Source organism: Lactuca saligna, chromosome 6 (genome assembly GCF_052625555.1).
Source record: "Lactuca saligna cultivar CGN05327 chromosome 6, ASM5262555v1, whole genome shotgun sequence".
Taxonomy (NCBI): Eukaryota; Viridiplantae; Streptophyta; class Magnoliopsida; order Asterales; family Asteraceae; genus Lactuca; species Lactuca saligna.
In genome coordinates this window covers 65,791,566-65,808,845 of record NC_136422.1, presented here as the reverse complement: position 1 = coordinate 65,808,845, position 17,280 = coordinate 65,791,566, and positions in this window count along the sequence as shown.

Below are 17,280 nucleotides of genomic sequence, written 5' to 3'. Positions count from 1 at the left end.
TGGGGTGCCGATCTCGATCGTTTCAGACCGCGATGTGCGTTTCACTTCCCGCTTCTGGAAGAAATTTCATGAGGAGTTGGGTACTAAGCTGCATTTTAGTACCGCATACCACCCCCAGACCGACGGCCAGAGTGAGCGGACGATTCAGACACTTGAGGACATGCTTCGGGCATGTGTATTGGACTTTGGGGGTAGTTGGGATACGTATTTGCCTTTGGCGGAGTTTTCCTACAATAACAGCCATCATTCGAGCATCGGTATGCCGCCCTTTGAGCTGTTGTATGGTAGGAGGTGTCGGACTCCCATATGTTGGGGAGAGGTTGGGCAAAGGGTAATGGGCAGTACAGAGATCGTGAATCAGACGACAGAGCAGATACAGCTGGTCAGACAGAGGTTATTGACCGCTCAGAGTCGACAAAAGAGTTACGCGGATAGACGCCGGTCCGAGCTGGAATTTCAGGTCGGCGACTTTGTTCTCCTGAAGGTTTCTCCTTGGAAAGGAGTGATCCGGTTCAGGAAGAGGGGCAAATTGGGGCCCCGGTTTATAGGTCCGTTTCGTGTGATCGAAAGGGTAGGCCGAGTAGCCTATCGGCTGGAGTTACCAGCAGAGTTGGGGCAGATTCACAACACTTTTCATGTATCGCAGTTTAGGAAATGTATAGCCGACGAGTCGGTAGTGGTTCCATTAGAGGATATTCAGGTAGATGCAAGCCTGAATTATGCTGAGAGACCAGTGGCGATTAGGGATCGGAAGATCAAGATTTTGAGGAACAAGGAGGTACCTCTGGTATTGGTACAGTGGCAACATCGGAAGGGATCAGAAATGACCTGGGAGCCGGAGGGTATGATGCGGGAGCAGCATCCGGAGCTATTTTAGAGCGAGACTTCGAGGGCGAAGTCTAGTTCTAGTGGGGGAGAGTTGTAACATCCGGATTTTACCAGGTATCTTGTAAATCTAATTTTGTCATATTATGAGAGGGACTCGGCGAGTTGGAGCTCAGACTCGCCGAGTAGAGACACGGAATTGAACATTGGTGCGCGCCTGGACTCGGCGAGTCCAGGATATGGACTCGGCGAGTCTGCGCTGTGTAATGAAACCCTAAATCTCCGGGTTGAGGCCTGTTTAAAGGGCCTTATGGCCGTCATTTGTGCTCACCCAACCCTCAGTGAGTGACCCTTGTGTTCTTGAGCTATTTGTGAAGAGAAAGGAGCCATTCTTGATCTTGTGTGTGTTATTTAGCAAGAAGAAGGAGACCCTAGGCAAGAGGAAGCAAAAGGAGGTTGCTATTTCGTGGATTTGGAGCTTAGATCATCACTCTAGAGGTATTATCTCGGACCATTTTCTGTTTAGTGAAGCATGATGCAATTTAGGGCTTGTGGTGGTCATTTATGGGATGATTTGATGCCCATTGGTTCCCTCTTTGAGTTGAGGCCATGGATCTGGATCCATAGAGGTCCAGAGAGCCTCACTCATCAAGCTTTATGAGTGACAATAGAGTCTTTGACCTTGTGTGGTAGTATTTGAGTCATAAACATCATATATGGTCATATAGAGGTTTTATGTGCATCAAGATTGTAACTTTACGTGCTAAATGAGCTTGGAGGGACTGGATCTATGGATTAATGAACTGGATCTGACCTTTAGAGCAAGATTGAGTCAGTGCATGGCATGGACTCGCCGAGTCCGAAGAACAGACTCGGCGAGTAGCCTGAATGTTGCCCGACCACACTGTGAGTGGCCTCGCTGAGTAGGGAAAGGTGGACTCAGTGAGTCAAGGGGGAGTCAGAATGGCCAGGTGAACTGAGTCTAACTGGACTCGCCGAGTTGTTCTTGAGACTCGGCGAGTTGAGTCGTGGTGGCCCCACAACTCGTGCCAGGTGGAACTCGTCGAGTTGAGGGAATGCTCGACGTGTCAAGGGAGGATTCCAGGGAAATTGGTGTACACGCCCAGACTCGCCGAGTCGCCTGGGTACTCGCCGAGTCCGGTCAAAGTTTACCGTTGACCGTTGACCAGCGTTGACCTAGATTGACTTGTTATATTGTGGTCAACCCTAGTTGGGAAAGTGTTAATTAGAGGTGTATTGTGCTATAGGGGGATGACAGCTCGACAGGTCGAGTGATTAGCGATTTCAGGTTTACGATTTACCGAGACACGCGAGGTGAGTCTTCTCACTATACTTTACCTTGAGTAGGTCACCAGAGTTATGTGATAGAGTATTTGTATGCTATGTATGTTATGTGTTGTACTGCATTACTTCTATGTGTTTGATGCTGTGCATGTTTACAGAGTTAGAACCGGAAGGTTCACAGAGTTGGAACCTAAGGGTTCATAGAGTTTGGGTGCACGGACCCACAGAGTTATAGCCTCGAGTGGCTAATATGTGTTATATGTAGTATTTTGGGGAACTCACTAAGCCTTGTGCTTACAGTGTTGATGTTATTGTTTCAGGTACTAGTGACGACCGCGGGAAGGCACCGGCTTGATCCGTACACACACACATTCGGAGCTTGATATCATGATCTTGGGATTTTGTATTGTCTTGTTTGGATAATTAAAATGGTTGTTTAATGAATATCAATGGAACTATGTTTTGTAAAAATTGAAAAAAATTTGTTTTGAAAATTTTCGGTGTTACACCTAGTACACAAGGGTTAGTTGAGTTGACCGGTTTGACTTGTTGACTTTATTTGACTTTAACTTGACCGGAAATTGATGGTTGTCACACTTAGTATCCCACGGGATGATCGAGGGTGAGCCCAAGGGAGATCAGGGGGAGCACACATCGTTGGACCGAAGTGGAACAGGATGAATATGTAATAATTGATTTCGAATATGACGAGTCTGACCAGGATTTTGACGAAGAAAAGGGCGTAGAGGAGACGCGTAGTGAACCCCACCTGTCGAAAACCCCATCAGATTCCTGCACGGTTCAAAGGGTTGATACAAACTATCTACGCTCCCTCGAGGAGGCAATTATCAGCCTCAAGCCTCAACTTATTATGGCCAAGGTAAGGGTTGTACAAGCTTAGCGAAGAGTGGAGGTAATCACTCAAGAGGCGGATGAACTGGATGAACTCCTAATATGCCAGCTCGATGATTGAGTGTCATCGTCATCTCTACTGATAGGACTTGCTCTACTACTTGCTATATAGGTCCCACTGTACGAGGAACTAGCCGTATATTTCGTTAGTATTATGCTACTATGATCTATACTATGTATCGTCGACTTTATGTTTAAGTGATTACACTACTCATAGAGTCGTTACGCTGCTGAACCCGCACCGCTTATGTATGCTCTTTCGAGCAAATTTTCATGTATCAAAGTACGAATATTATTAATGAAAAATATATGTGTTCTATTGTGATGTTGTTACCTGTTATATGTTGTGTATCCATAATTGTATGTTAACATGTGAAACAACTTAAGTACACGCACTACACCTAGTTTATAGGACCACAAACTCGCAGAAATCCTAGACACTCAACATCTTTCTGTTCCATGACAGAAAGATGCCTCAATGACCAACCTGTGGAAACCCTGGGACAACCCCACCCGAAGTCAACTCAGCTGCATTCTAAGCAACTGTATCTACTGCGGTCACCGCAGCCATGGCACAAATTCATCTAGGGAACAATGAAGGAGGCAATGGACAAGGGGCTGGAAGTTCGAACAACGGAATAAATCAAGGACCTACCAATACATGCTACTACAAAGATTTCACCAATGCCAAGCCACGAACCTTCAACGGCACTGGGGAATGATAACCCTAAAAAGATGTTTGAGATATACGAGTGCCCTAAGGAGATGAAGGTAAAGTTTGCCGCATGCACGTTCGTTGATCAAGCTCTCACCTGGTGGAACGGACACATGGAAGCCATGACTCTCCCCGTAGCCAACTCTATGCTGTGGGCGGAGATGAAAGAAATATTGATGGCTGAGTATTGCCCGCGGGTGCGAAATCCAGAAGATGGAACAGCAGTTATGGAATCTCACCGTCTGAAATTCCGACATTGACGCATACATATCAAGGTTTAGCAAACTGTCTCTGTTGTGCCGTGGCATGATTACTTTGGAGGGAAAGAAAATCGAACGATTCATCTGGGGATTAAATTCCCCAATTCAAGGAAATGTGATAGCTGCAAATCCCAAAACCTTCGACAGTGCCAACAAATTGGCTAAGAAACTGTACGACCACAACAACAAGAAGGGCAAGAAGCCAAGGGAAGCTGAAGGCAAGAAGGAGAGTGACAACAAGAAAGGAAAGAGTAACAAGGGAAAAGGGTGACAAGTCTCAGAGTCGTAAAAGAAGTAATAGACGGTGACAGTTAATGCTGCAACCACCCAAGTTCCCTCCACACCACATGCTTCAATCTTATCTGCTCCAAGTGCTCCTAGGTAGTATTCTGGGAATCTCCCAAAGTGCAACAAGTGCAGTCTCCATCATAATGGCGAATGCAAGGAGATGCATTGTACCAGTTTTAATCGAAAGTGTCACACGGAAAAATATTGCAGGACCTATCCTCCCCAGAACCAGCAACAAGGAAACAACAACAACAACAACCACAACAACAACAACAACAACAACAACAACAACAACAACACCAACAGCGGCAACAATGCATGGTCGAGCCACACCTGCTATGGATGTGGAAAGACTAGGCATTTTCTTCAAAATTGCCCTAACAACAACCCTGGAAATGGAGGAACAGGAAGAGTGTTGACCATGGGTCAGGGAGAAGCGGTTCAGGACCCCACTGTTGTCACCGGTATGTTTCTCCTAAACCATACTTATGTATGCATCCTATTTGAGAACGGAGCAGAATGAAGCTTTGTGGGCAATAGATTTAAACACTTGTTAAAACAACAACCCTAGAAGCTTAGTGAAACCTTTACGCTGGAAATGGCCAATGGGAAAACAGAATCCACTGGGGAAATCTATATCGGATGTACCCTAACCTTGAACCAACATGTCTTTCAAATAAACTTAATGTCTATTTCCATTATGAGTTTTGATGTGATTATTGGCATGGACTGGTTAAGCCCCCACCATGCTGAAAATATGTGTCACGAGAAGGCCGTTCGCCTTCACCTTCCAAATCGCGAAACCCTAATTATATACGGAGACAAACCTAACACGAACCTTCGTCTTATCTCGTGCATTAAGGCACAGAAATATCTACAAAAGAAAGACTTGATGCTTCTGGCTCATATCGTGGATAAATCCAAGGAAGAGGTCAATTTTCGAGACATTTTGGTAGCTTGCGAGTTCCCGAATGTCTTCCCTGATGTTCTTCCAGGGATACCCCAGAAAGACAAGTCGAGTTTCGAAGTGACCTGTTGCCAGGAGCTACACCCATCGCCAAATCTCCCTATAGATTGGCTCTTGCGGAGATGCAAGAATTGTCCAGCCAACTCAGTGAGCTTTTGGACAATGGATTCTTCCGGCCCAGTTTCTCACCCTGGGGAGCTCCGGTTCTCTTTGTTAAGAAGAAAGATGGATACTTTAGGATGTGCATTGACTACAAGGAACTAAATAATCTCCCTATCAAAAATCGCTATCCAATTCCATGAATCGATGATTTATTTGACCTACTTCAAGGCGCAAGATATTTCTCCAAGATAGATCTGCGGTCTAGATACCATCAACTCAAGGTCCGGGAAGTAGATATCCCCAAAACCGCTTTCCGAACTCGTTATGGACATTATGAATTTGTCATAATGCCCTTCGGTCTAACAAATGCCCTCGCCCCATTCATGGACCTAATGAATTTAATCTGCCAACCATTCCTCGGCAACTTTGTCATCGTTTTCATTGACGATATTCTAGTTTACTCTCGAAGCGAAGAGGAGCATGGCCAACATCTCCGATAAATACTGGAAACCCTGCGAACCGAAAAGCTATACGCAAAACTCTCTAAGTGAGAGTTCTGGCTCCGTAGTGTGAACTTTTTGGGTCATGTTGTTAGTCAACAAAGGATACACATGGATCCTTCTAAGGTCAAAGCTATTGAAGGATGGGCGATCCCAACGACACCCACAGAAAATTGTCAATTTTTAGGTCTCGCAGGCTATTACAGGAGGTACATCAAGAACTTCTTTAAGACAGCCAAGATACTTACCATGCTTACACAAAAGGGTGTACCCTTTAAATGGACAGGTAAGAAAGAAACTGCATTCTGAACTCTGAAGCAAGAACTCTACAGTGCACTGGTACTATCACTACCAGAGGGAGCAGAAGACTTCGTAGTTTACTGCGACACATCGAATCAGGGTTTAGGTTGTGTACTCATGCAACGTGGGAAGATGATAGCTTATGCATCCCGAAAACTAAAGACACATGAGGTGAACTATACGACCCATGATCTAGAATTGTGAGTTGTGGTCTTCACCTTAATATTTTGGAGGCGCTACCTTTATGGTACAAAGTGAACCATTTTTACGGACCACAAGAGCCTCCAACACATCCTAAATCAAAAGGAGTTGAACATGAGGCAACGAAGGTGGGTTGAGTTACTAAACGATTATGAGTGTGAAATCAAGTACCACCCAGGCAAGGCTAAAGTGGTAGTTGATGCCTTGAGTCGGAAAGAATACTTGACTCGTCAGGTAAAGACTCTCTCTCCATAAACATTCAATCCAACCTGACCTCCCAAATCAGAGCGGCCCCATCCGATGCCATGAAGATGGAAAACAAAGCAAGCGAAGTGTTACGAGGGATGGAAAAGAATTTCGAAGTGAAAGAGGACAGAGCATATTATTTCATGAACCGCATTTGGATCCCTAAAGTTGGGGGATTCGGAGAAGTGGTCATGAATAAAGCCCACAAGACACGATACTCCATCCATTCGGGTTTAGATAAAATGTACCTGGACATCAAGCAACATTATTGGTGGATCAACATGAAAGCAAAGATTGCCACATCTGTTAGCAAATGCCTGACTTATGCTAAAGTGAAGGTGGAATATCAGAAGCTGTCGGGATTATTACAGCAACCAATAATTCCCGAGTGGAAATGGGAAAGGATAAATATGGACTTTGTAACCAAATTACCCAAGTCAGCAGATGGATTGGATACCATGTGGGAAATAGTTGACAGATTGACAAAATCCGCTCATTTCCTGCCAATCAAAGAGTCGTACAAAACGGAACGATTAACGAGAATATACATCAAGGAAATTGTGAGACTCCCCAGAGTGCCAGTATCTATCATCTCAGATAGAGATAGTAGATTCACTTCACGTTTTTGGCAATCACTTCAGAAAGCGCTGGGAACATAACTTGAGATGAGCATTGCTTATCATTCGCAAACGGATGGTCAAAGCGAGCGAACCATTCAAACACTCGAAGACATGCTTCGCGCATGTATGATAGACTTTGGAAGATCGTGGGATACCCACTTACCTTTAATCGAATTCTCATACAAAAATAGTTATCACTCGAGCATCAAATTTGCTCCCTTCAAGGCGTTGTATGGACGTAAATGTAGATCACTGTTGTGTTGGGTGAGGTAGGTGACACCCAGCTAGCAAGAGGGCAGACATCAAGCAATGCATTAACGGGACCGGAGATTATACGTGAAACAACGGAGAAGATAGTTCAAATCAGAGCTCGACTACAAGCATCACGAGACCGACAGAAGAGCTACGCTGATAAACGGAGAAAGCCCATGGAATATCAAGTCGGGGATCGGGTGTTGTTAAAGGTTTCTCCCTGGAAAGGGGTTATTCGTTTTGGAAAAAAGGGAAATCTAAACCCACGATACATTGGACCCTTCGACATCCTTGCCCGAATCGGTCCAATGGCTTACAGACTATAGCTACTTGCCGAGCTCACCTATTCTCGTATTCATGAATCTAGCTTTAAAAGAATTTCAGGATGAAATTCCCTCTAACGGGAGCATGATGTCACAACTAGGAATTCTAATGTATGTAACAACAACAATGATAAAATTTGGTAACCAAAAATGTGAAAGCATGTATGATGCTTATTCAATAACAATAAAATCCCCATCAAACACTCTATACAGGTACTTCAAATAGTCAACAAAGAATTGGAAACCCTAGAAATCCCGATTTAAGTCCATTATGGGCTAGGATTTCCATATGGGCCTAATGGGCCAATAAGCCTCCAATTTGACTATTTTGAGCTTAGAACTCTTAAATGGGCTCTAATTGGATCCAATCCCATTTATTTTAACATTTTGGGCCATATTGGGTCTAGAATGAAACAAAATAACCTAATGGACCTTATTGGTCCATAACAAATCTAATTAGCCCTAATGGACCATAAAACTCATTCTTTGATTTATTTTTGGCCGTGAACCATCTCCAAAGACCAATTGGGACAAAAATCATCAATGGGCCATAATATGGATTTAAGCACAAAAAAGGCCCCAAATTCTTTCTTTCCTCTACCTCTCTCGACCGAACTACAAAACTTAGGGAGAAAGAGTTGACTTTTATATGCCACCTCACAATTATACTTGGGATATCCATGCAACCATCTCATTCTTCCAAGCATCTATCACTTCACTTTCTTTCCTCTCCCTTCTCTTTTCTTCTTCGGCCGAGAACACAAAGGAAAAACACACACACCTCACAAATTCTCTCCAAACACTCTCAAAGAACACTCTTCACTTCTCCTTTAAAGTTTTCGAGATTAAGAGCTTTTCAAGGAGGTTATTCCACAAAAATCATCATTCTAGGTAAGTTAATGCTTGGATCCATGGTTTAGCTTCTTAAGATTCTTATAATCCCCTTTTAACTCATGAAAGTTCATGATCATGCTTCTTAGAACCCATCTAAGCCAAATTCTTCTCAAGAAGCTTTATAAGGCCGAGAATAGCATTAAACTTCTTCCATTTCTTCTTCAAATAAAAAACAACAAGAAAAGGTGAGTTCATACCCCTCTATTTTCGATTTCATATATTTTATGGGGGAGAATACAAGTAAAATGCGTAGATCTATGTGTATATGTATGTTATGTGTGATTTCATGTGATTATTTGATAAATATGTAACAAAAATAATGGAAATCTCGAGATGTATGGATCTAAGAGGAAGATAAACATGATCTAGAACATCTTACACTCAACAAGTTAAGAAAATTACCCTCTAAGATTAAAGTATACATATTGCAACATAAAACCCACTTTTGGGCTAAAATTATCAAACAAACGAAAGGGTATTGACTGTTTTCTTAAGGACTAAAAGAGTAAAATCAGTAAATATAAATATTTTTATGGATATCACACTCTTTTAAGGGCTAGAAGTGTAAATTGTAACTTAATGGGCCAAATTTTGGGCTTTTCGGTCCATTAAGACATAACTTGCAAAAATTTCAACTTCCAAGGGAATGAAATGATAAACTTCTCAAAACAGGGGGAAAAAAGTGTATACAAATTTTTTCAGGGGTTAAAATGATGTATTTTCCAAACAACGATCAAAAATGTAAACTTTTTGGATTTTGGGCCAAAATTGTAAAAGTTGCAAAAGTTTGGCCTTTGACCGAAAAATACTTTTCTGGAAGGGCTAAAACTACCAAAGAATTAGTTTTGAGCTAAAAATATCACTTGAACAAGTCTTGGGTCAAAAGTGTCAAGAAAATGGTTTAAGGGCTTAAAATGTCTTTTTATATATAAAAGGACTAAAATTGTAAATTTTACCAAAGTAGGGCTGAAAGGGGTTCAAACCAAGATTTTCAGTCAATTATTATATTTTAAGATATTTGAGTTAAAATAAAATACCAAACTACGATTCATGAAAATGGAAATATAAAAATACGTATAATTCCAACATCGCTAAAAATAACCAATCGGCCTTGTTCCGGTGCAAAAATTAACAATTACCCAATCAAACTTCCCAACAATTAAACTATACCTAAAACAAGTAAACATTAAATTCTTTGGGCTTGAAAGTTCCAAACATGCTTATTGGGCCATTGTGACCCATTAACATGATTTTTGGGCCTAAGGGATAATTATAAATGTTATTGGGCCTTCTATGACCCAATTTCATGTTTAAGGAACCTTAATGGCTTTTAATTTCTATTGGGCCTTAGTGGCCCATTAACATTTCTAGTAAGGTAAAGTGAATCAAATGCAAAATGGGTCAGCGTGTCCTTCGCATATCCAATGGCCTTAAATAATACATAGGATTAGTAGGATTTGTAATGCTCTTCTCCTCGTTTATTAGGCCTATCGTCAATTCAAAAACAAATACGGGTCGATAATCAAGAGTAATCAAAGTCAATTGGGATTTAATGAGTAATAACGGGTGGCACCAACGTGTGTTGGTCGTAGTCTGTAGTTATAATCAAAGTATCTTGGAGGGAGAGCGAGAGTTTGTGTATAGATCTATACGGGGGTGACTCCCCCACACCTCAGCTGTTCGATACAGTTAGACTCGGCCAGTGAAAAAATCTTAAGATCAATTTCGGCGTTCACTAGAGTGCCAAGACAGACGAACTAGTCATTATCATGCATGGTTATAACGACTCACATAAATAAACCCAATAATAATCAAGTAATCAAGGTAAATCAAAAATCATTTAAGTGATGGAAAAACAATTTAAACAGTTATATGATATTTTTTATGGTCGGAAAACATCGGGTTTTCCGGGGAAGTTCAACATTTTTCACTGGTACTTTTAATACAAAGCTTTTCAATTATACACGTTTTGAAATCATCATGCATATATTTATGGATCTTCACACTTTTATATAAACAATAGTATTTTTAGAAAATATCGGATGTTTTGGGTTGTTTTCTTACAAACTACACAAAACATTTTCATATCAAACCTACTTATGAACTCACCAACATTCCATATGTTGACCGTTTTCAAAATAACTTGTATTCTCAGGTAACAGGTAAGCTGAGGAGTAGTACCAAGTATGTTAGGGTGTTGTGCTTTTGAAAACTATCAAACAATTTATGTTAGGGATTTGTAATGTTAAAACAATGTACTTTAGGTGAAAAAAGTTAGTTGTAATATATTAATGCATGGTGATGTTGATGTTATGATTCATGTATATTTATTGTGATGATATTCAATTTAAGTCACACAAGCCCTCGGACGTTTTCGCCGTCTGGTTCGCGGGTGTGACACCCGAATGTTTAGACTATTTACCATTTCTCACAATTCGAACTATGAAGAGAGATGATGTAATCATAATCAAATTCAAGAATGCAATTAACACAACTGCTATTTCTTTAAATCTACTTAGTGAAAGTGTTTCCTTACAACCCTTTTATGAAGCGAAGAGAAACCTTTGCCACTTAGATTTTATGGTGCATGTGCTCCTATCCATGTGAATTTGTCATAACCATAATCACAAGACAAGGTTTGTGACAAATCCAAACTCATATGGACTGAACTTGATCAATCGTAATTTCTTGCCATTTGGTAGAACAAGGCCTACCATTACTTCCAAGTTATTGATTAGCTCACCCATTCTGATCAATGTACTTTCACTGATCAAGCTGCTTTGCCTTATGCAATCAAATGAGGATTCATAGAACTCACACGCACGGTCGAATTAACTGGAATGGGCACAGAAACAAGAATATGTCAATACCATAGGTTATGAACCTTAATTCATGTGCTAGTGATAAACAATAGGTTTATTCTTAATTAGTTCTTGAAGCTATTCAAGATCATTAAGACTCCTACTGACCTCTTGACATATAAGATTCTTTATCAAGAAACATTCCTTGACAAACAAATATTCAAGAATTAGTGCGGGCTCTTATCAAGAAAACCACTTCATTTAATTGGTATTAGTTGGTCTTTGTTTTAGTCAAAACATCACGACTACCAATTCCAAATGTGCAAGAGTAAGAAACATTTTTACTCCATATTTGATGAATGTTATAAACCTTCTTAAGATTATGTCACTCAAGGAACAATCTTGGAGTGTGACTCTAAGACTTGATTTTGGAACAAAGTATGACTCATCTTCTTGGTTTAACCATTTCAACAATTCCCGATTTCTCTTCTTAGCCATACAAGTGCACTAAGGTATCCTTAGAGGATCAAGTATAATATGGTTCCGTAATCATAAGGATGATCATAAAACATGATACTAAAGTATTCTCCTTTCCTTTCATATTGGAGAAAACTTTTATCTTTTTGCCTAATTGATTCTTCTTATTAGTTCTCCTTTACTTTGAAACTTTACAATGTATTAGAATTACACTTAATCTTGTAAGTATAATCATATTTACTAAACTTTAGTAATTTATGGCTAACAGTCTTTATCATTCTTTGTGATGGACCTAACCAGCTTACATCAATGTGTACTAGATCCTTTAGTCCTTCACTTGACTCACATACATATGCGAACAAGGAGAATTTTCTCAAGTACCAAGATTTTCATACTTCATATAATTCAAATAACATGATTCCAAGTTTCTATCCAATTGAAACTTGGGCGATGAGAATCTTTCGTTACTTAGAAAATCACGACATTACCACAATCGATATAACTAAGAATCAAACCATTTTCAACATTTCTATTTATAGAAACATATAAACATCAATTTTCACAAATGTCATTGGAAGGAAACATAAAATAAGATAAAATCAAATTTTTCTTTATTTATAAAATGCGGAAAAAACTTGTCCTTACAATGCAAATTCATATGAAAACTATGTTCCTAGACATTCTTAAGCAATCTATCATAACTCCTAAGCGGCAGCTCAAAAATCCGATCATCAAACCATGCGATCGAAATCCATCTCTTCATGATCAGAATCAGATCACTCTTCCTTTATGATTCCTTCTTGTCTTCGATCCTACAAAACATCATAATGCAATCTTATCACATCATGTATTAAGAATCTATAAACAAGAACTTAACAGAGTTAGATAAAGGACTTACCTGAAGTAGAGTCATACATTTTGACTTTACCATCCTTGCGATCTTTTAGGTAGATACGGTAGCTTCGCATCCAATGCCCATTCTCTTGGCAATAGAAATAAACAGACTCTTTCAGAATGGCACTCTGGACAATCTCAGACTTAGTCTTTCTCTTTAGTATTTGGTCAATTGGTTTGACCTTGGTCGATCCCTTTCCATTTAGAAGAGAAAACGTTTTTGGACTTCCAAATTCGCCATTATCAATGTCCATGGAGGGTTTGGAGATTGACCTTCCAATCCAATTTTCTTGACTAATGCACCAAATCATTGTTGATTCAACAACAATTAGCAAATAGGTAAGATTGATAAGGGTCACATCGTGATCTGTCATATAGTAGCCTTTAATAAACTGACCATGAGACTTGGGAAGTGATTGAAGAACCAAGTCAGCAGCCAACTTTCTTGGAAAACGACACCCAACATTCCCAACCTGTCAATATGCAACTTCATCTCCAAGATGTGAGCACATACAGAATTTCCATCTTTGTGTTTACTTGCCAATAGGGCTTGAGTGACCTTGAACTTTTCAAGTTGACGGACCCGTGGGTCAGGAAGAATAATTGGAGGAGGTGGAAGAAGTGAAGTATGATTTCCAGTTCTATCAATGCACAACAAAGAGATTGATCTTTCACCTTGATCGCCATGTGGAATATCATCTTCATGAGGAAAGCTTTTTCCAAAAGGATAAGGAAGACCACGGTTGTCAGAACTAGACATCTATAAGCGGAGAAATTCAAGTAAGTTGATTTAATCCTTAATATAACACCCAAATGAAATATTAAGGCTAGGACCCAACACAATAATTCACAATTCAGAAGAGGGATACCGTAATCCATTTATAAATTATTTGAAGGTAGGTAAATGACGATTTACCAATTCCACCATGAAAACAAAATTTTAAATGAAATTCCTAGATCTTTTGAGATTCATTGAACTTTTCAATGGCATGTGTAATCTCGATTATGCCCTTTCAAGTGTGTGACTGGGATACCGAGGATCATAAACAAGGTGTGAATAACCATGCAAATTAGCTTGGTACTCTCGAAGTTATTTATCACCTAATCAATGTGTCGGTTAACCACACATGCTCCATTGATCTATGATAACCTACGAGCTACCCGTTGCTATCCTTCATTAGTCCCATATTAGTGTGTCGGTTAACCACACACGCTCCACTAACGACCAGTATGGTGGAATGTGCAATTTCATGGGTTAGCATCAAATTCACATCTTTCCTTAATAACTAAGATTGGGAATTTATTAAACATTTAGTTAGTTGTACTTCATTATACAATTTAATGAAATTTTGTGTTCTATCCTACCCGTTCAGCTAACGGCCCTCCAGTGGTCAAGGGTGCAGTGGGTAAGAGTGTATACCCAGTGGCGGTCATTTTACAGACCGCTTCCTTAAACACCCCTTATAGACCAACTTTGTGAATGATGTCTACTAATAGTAAGACTGACTTTTAACTTATACATATATAATATATTAGACTTTTAATTTTATATAGTATAAGGGTGTATTTTACACATTTAAATAACTAAGTGGTTAATTAATTAATAAATTAGACTTTTAATTTAATTAAACTTAAATCATGTCATTATGGATTTATTAATTCTCTCTTTTAATTAACCACTTAATTAATTTAATGAAACCATAAGGGTGTAATTTGAACTATTCAAAATATCAAGGTTCTAAATTTAAGGTTTCAAAATTAAGGCTATTTAATTAAATTTGAAGTTACAAAACCAACAGGTGCACATTTGAACTTTTTTAAATTACTAGGGTTTTACAATTTAATGTTTCATAATTAAATCATTTTAAATTCCAAAATTTGAGGACAAATTTTGAAACCTTTACAAAGTTCTTGGATCAATTTGACAACAATTAAAATAATCATATAATTAACTATATCACAAAATTGATCTAATCTAATTTCACAGAGCAAGATGATTCAAATTCTACAAATAATTAGTTTTTCACAAAATGAAGTAATGATCTTAAAATTTGAGAATTATCATCTAATTGGATGAGGATAATCATTACCTTATAAAAAAAATCGAATTTTATGGTAATGATCCTAATCCAATTATGGCCAAGAAACTCGAAAAACTTTAAACAGATGATCCAACTCGTCGAGTTCATGGCATGGACTCGTCGAGTTCATAGCATGGACTCGTCGAGTTGGACCAACTCGTCGTGGTCCCTCATGGGACTCGTCGAGTCCAGCAATCAAAGGCAAAAAAATGAAGTTTTTTCATCTTTGAAAATAACACAATTACATCAATATAACAGAAAAAACCCTAGGCTCTGATACCACTGATGGGTTTTGAGCACTAGAACATCCCTATGGTGCACATACAACCCTAATGCTTTGGATCTAAGTTTTCTCAAGTTATACATGCAATTTTATTTTATCCAAAGCATGTACCCTAGCTATCATGAAATTGGAGATATACAACATAAAAACTAGTTAGATGAATACCTCTTATTTGTAGCTTGTAGAACTTGACCTTTCAAGAGCTTAGCACCTCAAATATGATGCCTCAAATGAGTCACAAACACCACCAACAATGTAGGATAATGAGAGATAGGCTAGCAGGCACACAAAAACAGCTATGGTTCTTCTTGGAACTCTTAGGGGCATTTTTGGTGATGTTAGGGATATACATTTATAGTGTGGAATTCCTAGGGTTTCACTTGTAAACCCTAATTCACTTCCTTGGGCCTTTAATCCAATAATCCATATGGTAAGCCCTTTGGACTAAACCTTCATGGATTCCCACATAAAATTGGTCCATCCTCATCAACAGGGATCATTAGCCTAAACTATATTTATTAGTGATTTACTTAATCAGTCCCCGTTAATTTAATCAGTCTCTTTTGATCACTAAATTAATTCCAAATTTATTCTTGACCAATACCAATTAAATAATATGATTTATCAATTAATATATTATTCTTATAATATATTAATAATCAAAAATAACCTATTTCTCAAATATCCATCTTATCAAATTGCTCCGGTGAAGGCAACCCAAAATGAACATGCTACTATCGGGTCAAGTACATACAAATTATAGTTATTAGGCGAATACCCGCGCGTTGCGCAGAAACATCTATATAGTTGAAGTTTTTATAAATATATGCTTTTTTAAATATAACAATAACGTTGTTGTTAAATTTGATATAATAATTTATATATACTAAATTGATATAATATATTGTTTATTTTGAATTATATGATAATATATACATTTATTATAACTTCATAATCTCAATGGTTTGAATAACTTCTACCCGCGAGTTACACATGAATAAAATTAAATATAATATATGATTTGATGTTATTTATAGTTGTTTTATTGTTAATTAGTTTTTTAAAATTTATCTTCTTAATGTTTTATTTTTTATCATTATAATTATTTAAAACATCAAACATTATTTTTTTTTTATTTTAAAGCTAACAATATAATCATTTATATAGAGTTGTTTTTAACTATTGTTATTGTAAGTTATTTTAAGCTACTTATTTGGAAACTTTTAACGATTATAAAAATATATTTAAGAAATATTTTAGTTAAATTGAGATTACAATTTAGTTTTTACTTTTATCACTATAATTTATCACTTTTAACTATTTAAAAAATACTCTTTAGTTTTTTTTAAATGGAACTGAAATTTATATTTGAGTTGATATTGTAATGCGCAGAAACACCTATATAGTTGAAGTCTTTACAAATATATATATTTTTAAAATATAATACTAACGTTGTTGTTAAAATTGATATAATAATTCATATTTTAATTTGATATAATATATTGATTATTTTGAATTATATGATAATATATAAATCTATTATAACGTCATAATCTCAATCGTTTGAATGACTTCTACTCGCGAGTTACACATCAATAAAATTAAATATTATATATGGTTTAATATTATTTATAGTTGTTATTTTTAACTAATTTTTTAAAATTTATTTGCTTAATGTTTTAATTTCTATCACTATAATTATTTAAAACATCAAACATTATTTTTTGATTTTAAACTGATATTACAATTTAGTTTTTGTATTTATCAGTATAATTTATCACTTTTAACTATTTATAAAATATTATTTGGCTTTTCTAGTAGAACTGAAATTTATATTTAAGTTGACACTGTAATGTTATATTTAAATTAACAATTTAAGTATTTTATCCAAACTATTCAAAATTTGTAGCTTTAAACTGATAATGGTTTACATGAAACAACATTTTAAATCTAATAAATTAAGTATAATATATTAAAATTTAAAGACATTACTTTATAAATAGAAGTAAAAATATTATTTTAAAATTGAAATTT